The sequence below is a fragment of the Miniopterus natalensis genome, chromosome 17, assembly GCF_054644295.1.
Source record: "Miniopterus natalensis isolate mMinNat1 chromosome 17, mMinNat1.hap1, whole genome shotgun sequence".
Taxonomy (NCBI): domain Eukaryota; kingdom Metazoa; phylum Chordata; class Mammalia; order Chiroptera; family Miniopteridae; genus Miniopterus; species Miniopterus natalensis.
In genome coordinates this window covers 10,195,202-10,208,228 of record NC_142097.1, presented here as the reverse complement: position 1 = coordinate 10,208,228, position 13,027 = coordinate 10,195,202, and positions in this window count along the sequence as shown.

The following is a 13,027-nucleotide window of genomic DNA, read 5'->3' as shown; positions in this document are numbered from 1 at the left end:
GGCCGGTTTGGCGCAGTGGCTAGAGCGTCGGCCTGCAGACTGAAGGGCCACGGGTTGGATTCCGGCTAAGGGCACCTACCGCTGTTGCACGCTGGATCCCGGGCCCCATCGGGTGTGTGTGGGAGGCAACCAGTGCTGTGTGTCTCTCACATCAATGTTTCCCTCCCACTCTCTCTGAAAAGCAATAGAAAAATATCCTTGGGTGAGGATTTAAAATAAAAAATAAAGCAATATTGAACATAATGGCTTTTTAACCTATTTTAGTGATTATAATGTATAATTTGGAAAAGTATAGGAAGATGTGGTACAGGAGCAGAGAAGTTACCACCTTTAACTCTACCACCAGGAGGCAGGTTTTCTTTTGGTATTTTTTCTACATGTTTCTCAGGTCACTTCTAACTACTTTCTGTTTTGTCCTCAAACCAACAACGAGATTATGAATAATATGTTTTAAAGCTGAAGGTCAAAGATTTGGGGGCTAAACTGCTGTTTTCAGTTGGCTATTGCATAATTTCTTTTATTAGCATCTTAACATAGATAACAGCTTTCTGTATGCTCTGCAGCTTATTTCTGGTTTACTTTAGGTATTTTAAATTTATATATTTTCAATCCTCACCCCAGGATGTTTTTTGTTGGTTTTTTTTTTCTTCTGGTTTTCCTTTATTGAGTGACTTTCAAGATGTAATTATAATTAAAGGTGACGTGTTAGAATTTTTTCTCCTGGTTTTGAGGATAATGTTTATTGATTTTAGAGAGGATGGGAGATAGAAACATAGACTGGTTGCCTTTCATAAGTGCCCCTACTGGGAACGAACCCACAACCTAGGTATGTGTCCTGACTGGAAATCAAACCTGCAACCTTTTGGTGAATCGGCAAACAACTGAGCCACACAGGCTAGGGCTAATTTATTTTTATTAACTTAAAAATACTTCAAAGAATAAAAAATGATATGGCCAAGGTCTATTCATTTATCACCAAGATTATAAATAATAGATAATATTTTGCTATATTCAGATTTTTATATTGTTTTGAAAGAAACGACTTTTTTAAAAAAATCCTCACCCTAGGAGTGAGGGTATTTTTTTCCATTGATTTTTAGAGATAGTGGAAGGGAAGGGGGAGGAGGGAGATAGAAACACTGATGTGACAGATAAATTGATTGGTTGCCTCTTATACCCACCGCAACCAGGGGATGGGGATTGGACTTGCAACCTGGGTATGGGCCCTTGACTGTGAATCAAACCCAAGACCCTCTGGTATGCAGGGCAATGCCCTAACCACCGAGCAATGCTGGCCAGGGCAAGAAATGACTATAAAAATGATATATGGCCTGGCTGGCGTGGCTCAGCAGTTGAGCATCAACCAATGATCCGGGAGATCGCAGTTTGATTCCCGGTCAGGGCACTGCCCGGGTTGCGGGAGTAGGGGCCGTGTGGGCGGCAACCGACCAATGACTCATCACTTATGTTTCTGTCTCCCCCTCCCTTCGTCTCTCTGAAATCAATAAAAACATATTAAAAAAATAATAAAAGGGATATATTGTATGTTTGTTATAGATCTCCAAGCACTATAGAAAGAAAACAATCTCCCCAAGTCCCATCACTAAGAAACTAGTGTTGGTGGTTGGTGAACAGGATTCCAGACCTTTCATCATACAGAAAGTTAGAAATTGTTTAATAAGAATGGGATTATTTATATACTGTCGAGTTTGGGCTGCAATAGCAACACCATAGACTGGCTTATAAACAAGTTTATTTCTCGCAGCTCTGGAGGCTGGGAAGTCCAAGATAAAGGTACTAGCAGATTTGGGGCCTGGTGAGAGTTTGCTTTCTGGTTCAATAGATGGCCATCTTCTCACTGTGTCCTCACATAGCAGAAGGGGCAAGGGAGCCCTCTGGGGTCTCTTTTATAAGGACGCTAATCTATTCATGAGGGCTCTACCCTTATGACCTAAGCACCTCCTAAAAGCCCCACGTCCAAATACCATTACATTGGGGATTTTCAACATAATTTTTGGAAAACAAGCATTCAGTCGATAGCACATACTATTTAATAGGTTCAGTGATTTTTAGAAGAAAAAAGTGAAACATGAATTTGCTGAATGTCATATCACTGATATATCTCCATAAGAAATATTTCTAGGAGGTCCCTCTAAGACTTAAAAAACTAAATAAAAAAACATGAAAACTGTTGAGAAATTGAGAATGTTACACTTTTTATTTATTTTTAATTTATTTTTAAATATATCTATATTGATTTCAGAGAGAGGAAAGAAGAGGGAGAGAGAGAGACAGAAACCAATGATGAGAGAGTCATTGATCAAGCCCACAACCCGGGCATGTGCCCTGACCGGGAACCGAACCCCGATCGCCTGGATCCTAGGTCGATGCTCAGCCGCTGAGCCACGCCCGGCTGGGTTAGACTATTTTTAAAAACAAGGTTTAGATAGTATGGATTGATTACCTGCAGTATTCTTGTGTTCCCCCTTCTTGTGTTTTCTTTTTAAAGCGTATGTGCTTTAAAAGAGAATAACATGGAATTCCTGTGTACTCCCATTCAGTTTAAGAAATTGAATCTTGCCCAGCCTTCGTAGCTCAGCTGTTGAGCATCGACCTATGATCCAGGAGATCTGGGTTCGATTCCTCGATTCCTCGATTCCTGGTCAGGGCACATGCCCGGGTTTCGGGCTCGATCCCCAGTGTGGGGTGTTCAGGAGGCAGCTGATCAATGACTCTCTCATCATTGATGTTTCTATCTCTCTCCTTCTCCTTTCCTGTCTCTGAAATCAATAAAGATATATTTTAAAAAGAAAAAATTGAATCTTGGTGCCCCTTATATGCTCCTGCCATAGCATGGCCTTCTCTCTTCCCCAAATAAAACCACTACTTTGAATTTTTTGCATTAATTGCTCTTTCGTTTTTCTTTATAGACTACTATGTATACACCTTATAAATATTACTTCTGAACCTCATATAAATGGGATTACACTATATAATCTTGGTGACATGCTTCTTTTAGTCAATGTTTTAGAGATTCATCCATGTTGAGCTATATAGCTATCCATTTAAATTTTACTATAGAAAAGACTTACATTGTTTAAATATACACTTTATTCACACTACTGTTGATATTTATTACCATGTTGCCACCATGAAAATCCCTGCACTTGTCCAATGTACACACATCCAGGGTGTAGCCTGGAAATTGGATTATTGGATATGCTGGGTAACAGCAAATTGTGTCCCAAAATGATTCTGCTAGTTTACAGTCCCTCCAGCAGTGGCTGAGAATTCCCTTACTCTGCAATCTTCAATATGTGCTATTGCCCAAATTTAAATTTTTGCCTATCTGTTTGGTGTGAAATAGTATTTTATTATGCTTTTAGCTTGCGATTCCTGGGTTACCAAGGAGGCTGAGCATTTTATGATGAAGGGCCAACTCTTTTCTGTGAGATGCATGTTCATCTTTTTCCATTTTTTCCCCTTTGGGCATATGTCTTTCCTGATTGATTTGTAGGAGATATTTATACATTTTGGATACTAATCCTTTGTCAATTATCTATATTGCAAATAGCCTTCCAATTTAATGGCTTGGCTTTTTACTCTATGTGGTGTCTTGAGTTCTTAATTTATTGTAATTGAATTTACCAGTTTTTAAAACAGTTTTTGTGGGGTTTTTATGTAGTTTAAGGAATCCTTCCTTATCCTATCAATATTCTCCTATATCATCCTCCAAAAGTTTTATAGTTTGGCCTTTTACATCTATTTGTTTTTTGTTGATTGATTTTTAGAGAGAGAGGAAAGGAGAGAGAGAAAAAATCAATTTATTGTTCCACTTATACATTCATTGGTTGATTTTTGTACGTGCCCTGACCAGAAAGCAAACCCAGAAACTTGGCGCATCGAGATGATGCTCCAGCCACCTGAACTACCGGCCCCTAAAAATAACCCACCAGGATTTTTATTAAAGTTCCACAGCCCAGTGTGGGGAACCTCCCTACGCTGAGATTTGCCATCCTAAAACATGGCATCTCTCTCCGTTTATTTACATTTTTTCCTTTTATGTCCTTTAATAAAATTGTATGGTTTTTCTTCACAGAGTTTACACTTCTTTTGTAGATTTGTCCCTAGATTGCTTATACTTTTTATTGATGTGATACATTATTTTTATACATGCATGCATCTTGCCGTCATTTATTCTTGATGTACAGCAATGAAATCATTTTTTGCATAATGATTTTTATCCAGCAAACTCCATAATTGCCCTTAATAATCTATTAATTTATGTGTAGTTTTTCTGTTTTCTACATAGACAATCATATCATATATGCATATCACCAACCAAGCTTTTTCTTTTTTAATTATTAAAATTTTAATAATAATTTAATAAATAAAAATTTAAATTATTTAATTAATATTTTTCCCTGTGTTGCTGTACTCTGAAGAACTTGAGTAAGTTGGTGACTAGGAGATAACTCATCTTTGCTCCTGGTCTTAAAGCAATGCTTTCATTCTTTCACCATGAAGTACGAGGTGTGCTGTAGTGGTGTTTTCGTCCCCACCACCAGATGGGTCTCTGCACATTTGAAACCCACCATGTGCTATAGTATTTTGGTTTTTTAAGTCCTAACCTGAGGATATGTTTTCACCCGAGGATAGATTTTTATTGACTTTTAGAGAGAGAGGAGGGGGGAGGGGGACATCGATTGGTGGCCTCCCATACACTAACCAGGGATAGAACCCACACCGAGGATGTGCCCTGACCAGGAATCAAGCCACTACCTTGTGGTGCACCTGACGATGCTCCAGCCACCTGAGCCACCCAGCCAGGGTGCTACAGTTTTTAAATAATTTTTTTTTTTTAACCCTCACCCAAGGATACATTTTTTTCCCATTGTTTTTTAGAGGGAATGGAAGGGGGTGGGGAGAAACTTCAACGTGAGGGAGACACATCTATTGGCTGCCTCCTGCACGCGCCCGACCGTGCCGGGGACCGAGCCTGCAACCGAGGTCCGTGCCCTTGACTGGAATCAAAGCCAAGACCCTTCAGTCCTCGGGCCAACACTCTAACCACTGAGCCGAAACGGCTAGGGCTAAATATACTTTTATCAAGTTAGGGAAGAACCCTTCTATATCTAGGTAACTAAAAGATCTTATTATGAATTAATATTAAATTTTATGAAACATTTTTTTCTCCAGGGGTTTGCTAGCCTCAAAGGTGTCTTTTCAGAGTATGAGATTATCTGTTCTCCAAATATTTGGAGAATAGTAATAGATATTAATATTCCTTGTTCAACGCTTGTGTACATTGGGTGACTCAAATTTTCATCAGTCTGCATGTTATGCAACTAACATAAAAGCATCAAGAATATTGATTTTGGCCTTACAAACAAATTTTTGGCAAGTAGGCAAATTTGAAAATATGGTATGAGCAAACAATGGGATCAACTCTCTGTGTGTAGGTGTTTATCTTTCATTCTTTCTCTGTTGAGATTTCTTTTAACTAATTGTAAGAGTATATTCTTTACCTCATTGAGCACAGTTACAATAGCTGTTTTAAGTCTTTATATAATAACATCAACCTTTATCTCAATAGGCCTCTGCTGACTTTCATTTCCCTTTAATCTGTCATATTTTCCTGGTTCTTTGTATGTTAAGTGATTCTGGATTCTATTTGGACATTGTGAATGTTAGGTTATGGTGACACTGGATTCCGTAATATTACTCTAAAGACTGTGTGCTTTTGTTTTAGTAGGCAATTGACTTAGGCTCCAACTGCAAATATTGTCTCATTTGTGGTGGATGGCAGGGGAAGTTTTTGAGGCCAGTTATTTCAGCTTTGTTCTCCCCCAAAGAGAGTTCTTAGCTGTGCCCCACCCCTCCATTCTCTCTGGTGAACTGACTGGTCTATGGTTGAACTTATTGCTCTTAATTAAGATGAACTACCAGCCTCCTCTTACTCGCTTACCACCAAACTCTCGGTTGTTTTAGAGAGTGCCCTTAGACTTGAACTTCTTTGCACTGTTTCAAATAAAGTCAGTTCCTTTGAGAGAGTGTCAGATCTCTCTGTTTTTATGAACTGCCCTGTCCCCCAGAGCAAAATCTCTTAGCCACTACCCTGGGTGCTGGTTTTGGGTGGTAGCCTCTGATCTTCGCAGATGGCCTCTCCCCAGAACGGAGCCTCTGTCCTCTGAATGAGCTGAGGCGAGGACCATTGGGGCGCCAATGTCCTTGGCCTGCCATACCTGGGGTAAAGCCTCGTTCCATGGTAACCTTCCCTGGGAGCTGAGGGGAGAGGAAGTCTTGCCTTCTCCGCCACGCCTGCCCAGAACGGGGCTCCCATCCGAGTGGGCTGGGGCTGGCGGGAAAGGTGCGATGCAGAGAGGAAGAGCAGGTCGTGGGCACGTGCCGCAGATCCTCGCTGTTCTTACTAAGTTTTAGCAGGTTTTCTTGAATAAATGTTTTCTTATTTCTGGAATCCTCATAAGACAATTACCAGACTTTAAAAAAATATTTAAAATAGTTTTTACCAGCTGTACCTGCTTCACTGGGAAGTGGTCCCTGGAACTGTTCGTGCTGCTATTCTGGAGGTGGGACTTCAGCTTTCTTCTGCTTTTCTTCTCTTTTTAAAAGTCGGTAACAACTTTACTGGGACATCGTTTACATGCCATACAATTCACCCATTTCAAATGTACGATTCAGCCATTTTAATTATGTTCACAGATATATGCAACCATCACCACAATCCACTTTAGAACATTTTATCACTTGAGAAAAAGAAACCCCCTACTCTTTAGCTATGGCCCCCACTCCTCCCTCCATCTCTAAGCAACCATTTATCCACTTTCTGTATAGAATTGCTTATTCTGAACATTTCATATAAATGGAATCATAGTATGTGGTCTTTGTGATTGGTTTCTTTTTACCCTTTTTCTTGAAAGAAAGTGTTGCTGGTTGTTTCTTTTTTTTAATGTTTTTGTAGATTGCTCATGTTTTTTTGTGTTCTTTTTAATCCTCACCTGCGGATATGTTTTACTGATTTTAGAGAGAGGGGAAAGGAAGAGAGAGAAAGAAAGAAAGGAAGAGAGAGAGAGAGAGAGAGAGAGAGATGCAAGGAGACACATGGGTTGGTTGCCTGGTTGGGGGATCAAGCCTGCAACCGAGGTACGTGCCCTTGACTGGAATCGAACCCTAGACCCTTCAGTGGAGGGCTCACACTCTAACCACTGAGCCAAGCTGGCTGGGGTAGATTGCTTATGTTTTTCACATGTAAACTTGTTATCTCTGACTTTATTTTATTTTGTAATCCTTATCCAAGGATATGTTTATTGACTTTTTAATCTTTTTTTGAGAGAGAAAGATTGACGTGAGAGAGAAACATTGATGGGTTGCCTCCCACATGCATCCCAGCGAGGGATGGAACTTGCAACCTGGGTATGTGAGCTGTCTGGGAATCAAGCTCGAAACCTTTGTGGTATAAAGGTCGGTGCTCCAACAGACTGCACCCACCTGCCCACGCTTGCTGATTATTGAATTCTAGGTTGACAGTTATTTCCTCTCAGAACATTAAAGATTATTCTTTTGTCTCCTCGCTTCACTTTTTCCTGTTGAAAATTTAGTCATCAGCTTTTCCTTTGTAGGAAATCTGTCTTTTCTCTTTGGCTGTTTTAAGATCTCCTTGGTGCTTCACAATTTCACTGTCACATGTCTAAATGTGGCTTCCTTTCTATCTCTCATAGTCTCCTTGTAATATCGTGGGTTTTCTAGATATAAATATTGATATCATTCAATATTTGGAAAACAGTACCGTTTTTTTCATTTTCTTTATTTTCTCCTTCTGGAATTCTGATTAGATTATGTTAGGCCTTCTTACTCCAGTTGTCCATGTTACTGAATCTCTCTCTTTTTTGTTTTCTGTCACTTTATCTCTCTTGAATGCATTCTGGACAATTTCTTCAGATCTATCCTTTTCTTTAGTTAAGCCTATTCTGTTTATTTCATCCATTGAGTTCATTTTAATTTTTATATATTTTTTCCTTTCTAGAAGTTCTATATGGTTCTTTTTTCAAATCAGCTCATCTGCTTGGTCATTCTTTATAGATTCTTATCTCTTGCTCAAATTTCCAAGCATCTTTTTTATTCCTGTAAACCTGTCAATCAGGTTAAGCTAGGTTATGCTGTGGTAACAAACAACCTGAACACCTCATTAGCTTAAAACAACAAAGATTTTTTTTTTCCCACTGCAGGTTGTCTGGGCCTGTGTTCTATGTCATTGTCCTCACTCTGGGGCTTAGGCTGATGGGGGAGCCCCTTCTGGAACTTTGTTAGTTGTAGCAGTAGAGGTGATGCTCACACTGGTTTTAAAAGCTTCTGTCAAAATGTGACACCTCTTTCTTTCAATCACATTTCATTGCAAGTCAAGAGTGACTTTCAGGGGGTAGCAAAGTGTAATTGTCTTGCAGGGAGAGAAAGAGGTATCAGTGAATAGTAAAAATACCACTCATAGTAAAAAGTGTTAACTGGTCTTTCATTTCTGGCAATTAGAATACGTGAAGTCTTTGCAAGGCTAGACCAAAGGTGAGGCAAGCAAGACATAGGCACAAAATTTAAGGGGAACAAAAACCTCCTAATTAAAAAGATACACATCTTTGCCCGGCTGGGCATGGCTCAGCGGTTGAGCACCGACCTAGGATCCAGGAGATCGCGGTTCAATTCCCGGTCAGGGCACATGCCCTGGTTGTGGGCTCGATCCCCAGTCGGGGGCGTGCAGGAGGCAGCCGATCAATGACTCTCATCATTGATGTTTCTCCCCCTCTCCCTTCCTCTCTCTGAAATCAATAAAGATATATTAAGAAAAAAAAGATACACATCTTAAAGCAATCTTTCCAAAAGCAAAATTAACGTAAACATCCATAATAAATGAAATAGCAACTTTTTAAAGGTAAAAAAGATCACTATTAGTCTTTGTTTTTCCTTTCCTCTGGCCCCAGTGTGGTTCGGCATGACACTGGTCTTTGTAGGCGTAATTCTGCAGTCTCCTGTTTCTCCCAGCTCTTTCATGGCACCTCCTTGGCTTGTGTGTTTTATAGCTTTAGATTGTGAGTTGCTCTTTTCCCTTGGAACTTTATCTGTGGGAGAACTTTGAGTCCTTGATTGAGGTGGCATACCTCCAGAAAGAATTTGTGTTTGCTTTTGCTGGGTACCTGGGTGCACTACCAACGTGAGAACCCTTTGCATTCTGTCCTTAAGGTTTTCTTGGGCTCCTAAGGCAGTGGGAGTTTGAGCACAAACCATGAAAAAGCTGTATTGTGGTTTCAGGGTCTCAAGAGAGATTCTTTTTTCTTCTGTTTAAGGTAAAGACAGGCAAGTTCCTTGGCTCCTTCCTTCCCTGAATGGGTTTTGTTTTTTTGTTTTCATATGTCTTTATACTGAGGTTGTAGAAAGTCAACCACATGCAGAAACCTCCCACTCTCATGGCAGGGAGAGCCCTAAACTTTATCTCCTGCCCCCTGCATCCCAGAAAACAGTGTGCAAAACTCAAGGTCTCCTCTGTTCCACAGAAACCCTTGGGAGAAAAGCTGACTTTGGAACTCCCTTATCTCTTGGGAATACTTCTATTTGTGCCAGCTCAGCAGTGGTTTTGTGGGGTTTTTTAAAAAGTTTTTTTACAAAATATTTTGTCCTGGATTTTAGTTTTTTCCCCAATTAAGAGAGCTATTTAGGATATCTAGTCTGCTGTATGGCATCCTAGCTCCTGGTTGTGGCTTTGACTCTTTCTATTTTGTCAGGTTTTATAATATTTACTTTCTGTTCTGCAAATATAATTCCTCCAGTTATATTATATGGTCTTACTTACGTATTTAAATGGCTCATCCGTATGTGGTCATCTTACCACTGCTTCTCCAGTACCATCTTTTTTATTCACTTCTCTAGTACATTTTTCAGAAAGGTTTCATGATTGCTTTTTTAGATTCCCTGAATTCTTTTAGTTTTGAGAATATCCCTGTAGCCTTTAAAATTGAAGCCCATCTTGGCTGGACATTTTTTCTTTCAGGACTTTGTAGACATTGCTTGATTTTTGTATTAGACAGGATTCCTCAGAGAAACAGAACCAGTAGGGTATATAAATAGATAAAGGGAAATTTACTGTGAGGAATTGGATCATAGGATTATGGAGGCTGAGAAATCCCATAATCTGCCCTTTGCAAGCTGGAGATGAAAGAAAGCCGGTGGTATAATTCAACCCAAGTCTGAAAGCCTGAGAACCAGGGGAGGCCAGAGAAGATGAGATGTGCCAGCTCAAGCTGGAAGGCAGGAAAGAAAGGGGATGAATCCCCCGACTTCTGTTCAGGCCCTCCGAGGGCTGGATGAGACAGTGACCTGCTTTACTGAGTTCACTAATTCAAATGTTAATTTAGCCCTGGCTGGGTAGTTCAGCTGGTTAGAGGAACATCCCTTTATGCTAAAGTTGTCGGTTCGATCCCCAGTCAGGGCACATATAAGAAGCAACAAATGAATGCATAAATAAGTGGAACAACAAATGCATGTTTCTCTCTCTCATCAATTTTTAAAAACTGGTTGGCCAGAAATGTAAGAATTTATACCTTTCTCATTTTTATTCATCCTTCACATGTCCAATCAGTGATGTTTTGTCCGACCACCACCCAACGCTCCTAACGCCCATAGACAGGGCTTTTGAATGTCACCCCCAAACCCCATTCCTCAGCTTACGTGCAGAATTATCTACCTACTTACTCGCTCCATGTCTGTCATGCAGGTTCAAACTCCTTGCAGCTGCTGTAGGATTTGAGCCCCCACTGCTGGGCTTCCTGGAGCCCTTTTAAATGAGGTGTTGGTTTTGCCTGTAGGAGTCCCTTTGTAGGGTGACTAACTCACCTCTTAACCTGGGATTGAAAGTCCAGGGTCCCATAAAACATCTCAACCCTAGGCAATCTGGGTGGCTGGAGGACAGGCTTGGGGCAGGGGCTCCTCTACCCAGGCCTTGTTTTTATCATATTCCTCGGCTTTCCCCAAAGTCTGTGAACCCAACTCCTTCCCTGTGTCTGTAGGGAGCAAGCAGAGTCTGCGCTCTGCCAACCATGTGATCTTGATACCTCTATGGCCACCTCACTGCCACCCATCGGGCTCTCAGTTCTGTGAAGGGAACTTGGTCAGGGAGGCAGGACTCCTTGCTCAGCCCCTCTGAAGACTCTTGCTGTCCTAAGACATAGCCCGGGCCAAGCTCTGTGGGGCTGCTGGAAGCAGGCTGGTGCCCCGGTGGGGGTGTCAGAGTGGAAGCTGGAGCCACAGGAGACCCACGCAGTGACCCTGAAGCCAGCTCAGCCTCCTGTTCAGACTTTCTCCTCTCCTTCCAGCTCTCACCCCCTTCCTCTCCTTCGCTCTCGGCTGATGAGCTTGCCTCAGACCAGAGCAGACGCAGCAGCTGTCAGAGGGGACTCACTTCACACGTCCCCAACCGTCCTTTCCCGGCACAGGCCGAGCCCCGGTGTGGGCCCAGGATCCCCATCGTGGCCCTTCCCTGCCACGCTCGGTTGTGCTCCGGTACCTCCCATGAGAAAAACAGGCGGATCAAATAGATGAGACTCCCGGGCGACACAGGAAACCCGGGATGGGGTCCCACTGAGTGCCAACCTCCTGAATTATTGAATTCCTTTACTGTGAAAGATCCGAGGGGTTCCCCCCACCTTGCTGTGTGAATTCTTATCATGAGCATGTGTGTTTTCGAATAAAACAGAAAGGGAAAATTAGAAATATTTAACAAAAATGATTAAATGCTGTCAGGGAGGGGGGGAATTCCCCCCTCTACCCTTCTTTAGTTCTTATGGTGCGACTGATAATAAAATAATAAAATTGACACAAGACTAGATTAAGAGGAAAACACCAATTTGGTACATGCACGTGGGAGAATCACATGCGCTCAGGCCATAAAATGAAGCTCAAAGAAATGATGGAATTAGGCACAGTTTTTAATACTTTTTAGACAAAGAAACAATAAATTTGTGAGAAATGGACAAAACAAAGAAAATTAGTGCTCACTTGAAAGGAATCTAAGCAAGGTCTGGGCTTGGGTAGTACATAGTAAAGGCCTTACCAGGTTTGTTTATACAGGATTTACGGCTCTGGATTTTATGACTCGGGATGAAGTCGTCTCAGCCCTCAGGAGCAGGCCGGCACTATCACAGGGAAATTTATTTTCTGCATTTAGAGACATGAGAGTCAGAGAGCTGGGGCTGCTTCTCAAGTGATTTCAATTTGAACCCTTAATCACAGCGCCAGTGGGAGATATCTTGGGGTAGCCTGCCCTGGGCCCCAACAATGCCCTTCCACCATCCCTGGGGCCCCACTTCAGCCCCCCCCATCCCTTGGCAGCCAAACTTCACCTTCACCCGCTGCAATCTGGTTTCTGCCTCCCCATCTCCACGGAAACTGTTCTAATCTCCTTGTTAAATCAGCACAGCTGACCCCTGAGCGGGTTCTGAAGCCTGAAGCCTCTGGGGCAGGGGTCCCAGACCAGGAGCAGACAAATTCTCCCTCCCAGACCTACAGAATCACACACTCTGGGGATGGGACCCAGCAACTGTTGGGGTTTTTGTTTTGTTTTGTTTTTTCCAGGCAACAGCAAGCATTTTATATGCCTTTATTGATTTCAGAGAGAGGAAGGGAGAGGGAGAGAGAGAGAGAAGCATTAATGATGAGCCACTGATCGCCCCCTCCCGTACAGCGCCTCCTGAAGATCGAGCCCCCGACCCGGGGCTGTGCCCTGACTGGGAATCAAACCCTGATCGCCTGGATCCTGGGTCAGCTGCTGAGCCACACTACCCAGGCTTGTTTTTTTTTAAATACTCAGCCGAGGATATGTTCAGACTTGTTTAGAAAGAGGAAGAGAGAGAAGGTGGGGGGAGAAACATCGATGTGAGAAGCATGGACTGGTTGCCTGCTCCCATACCCGCCCCACTGGGGATGGAACCCGCAACCTACGTATGTGCTGTGACCCGGAATCCAACCC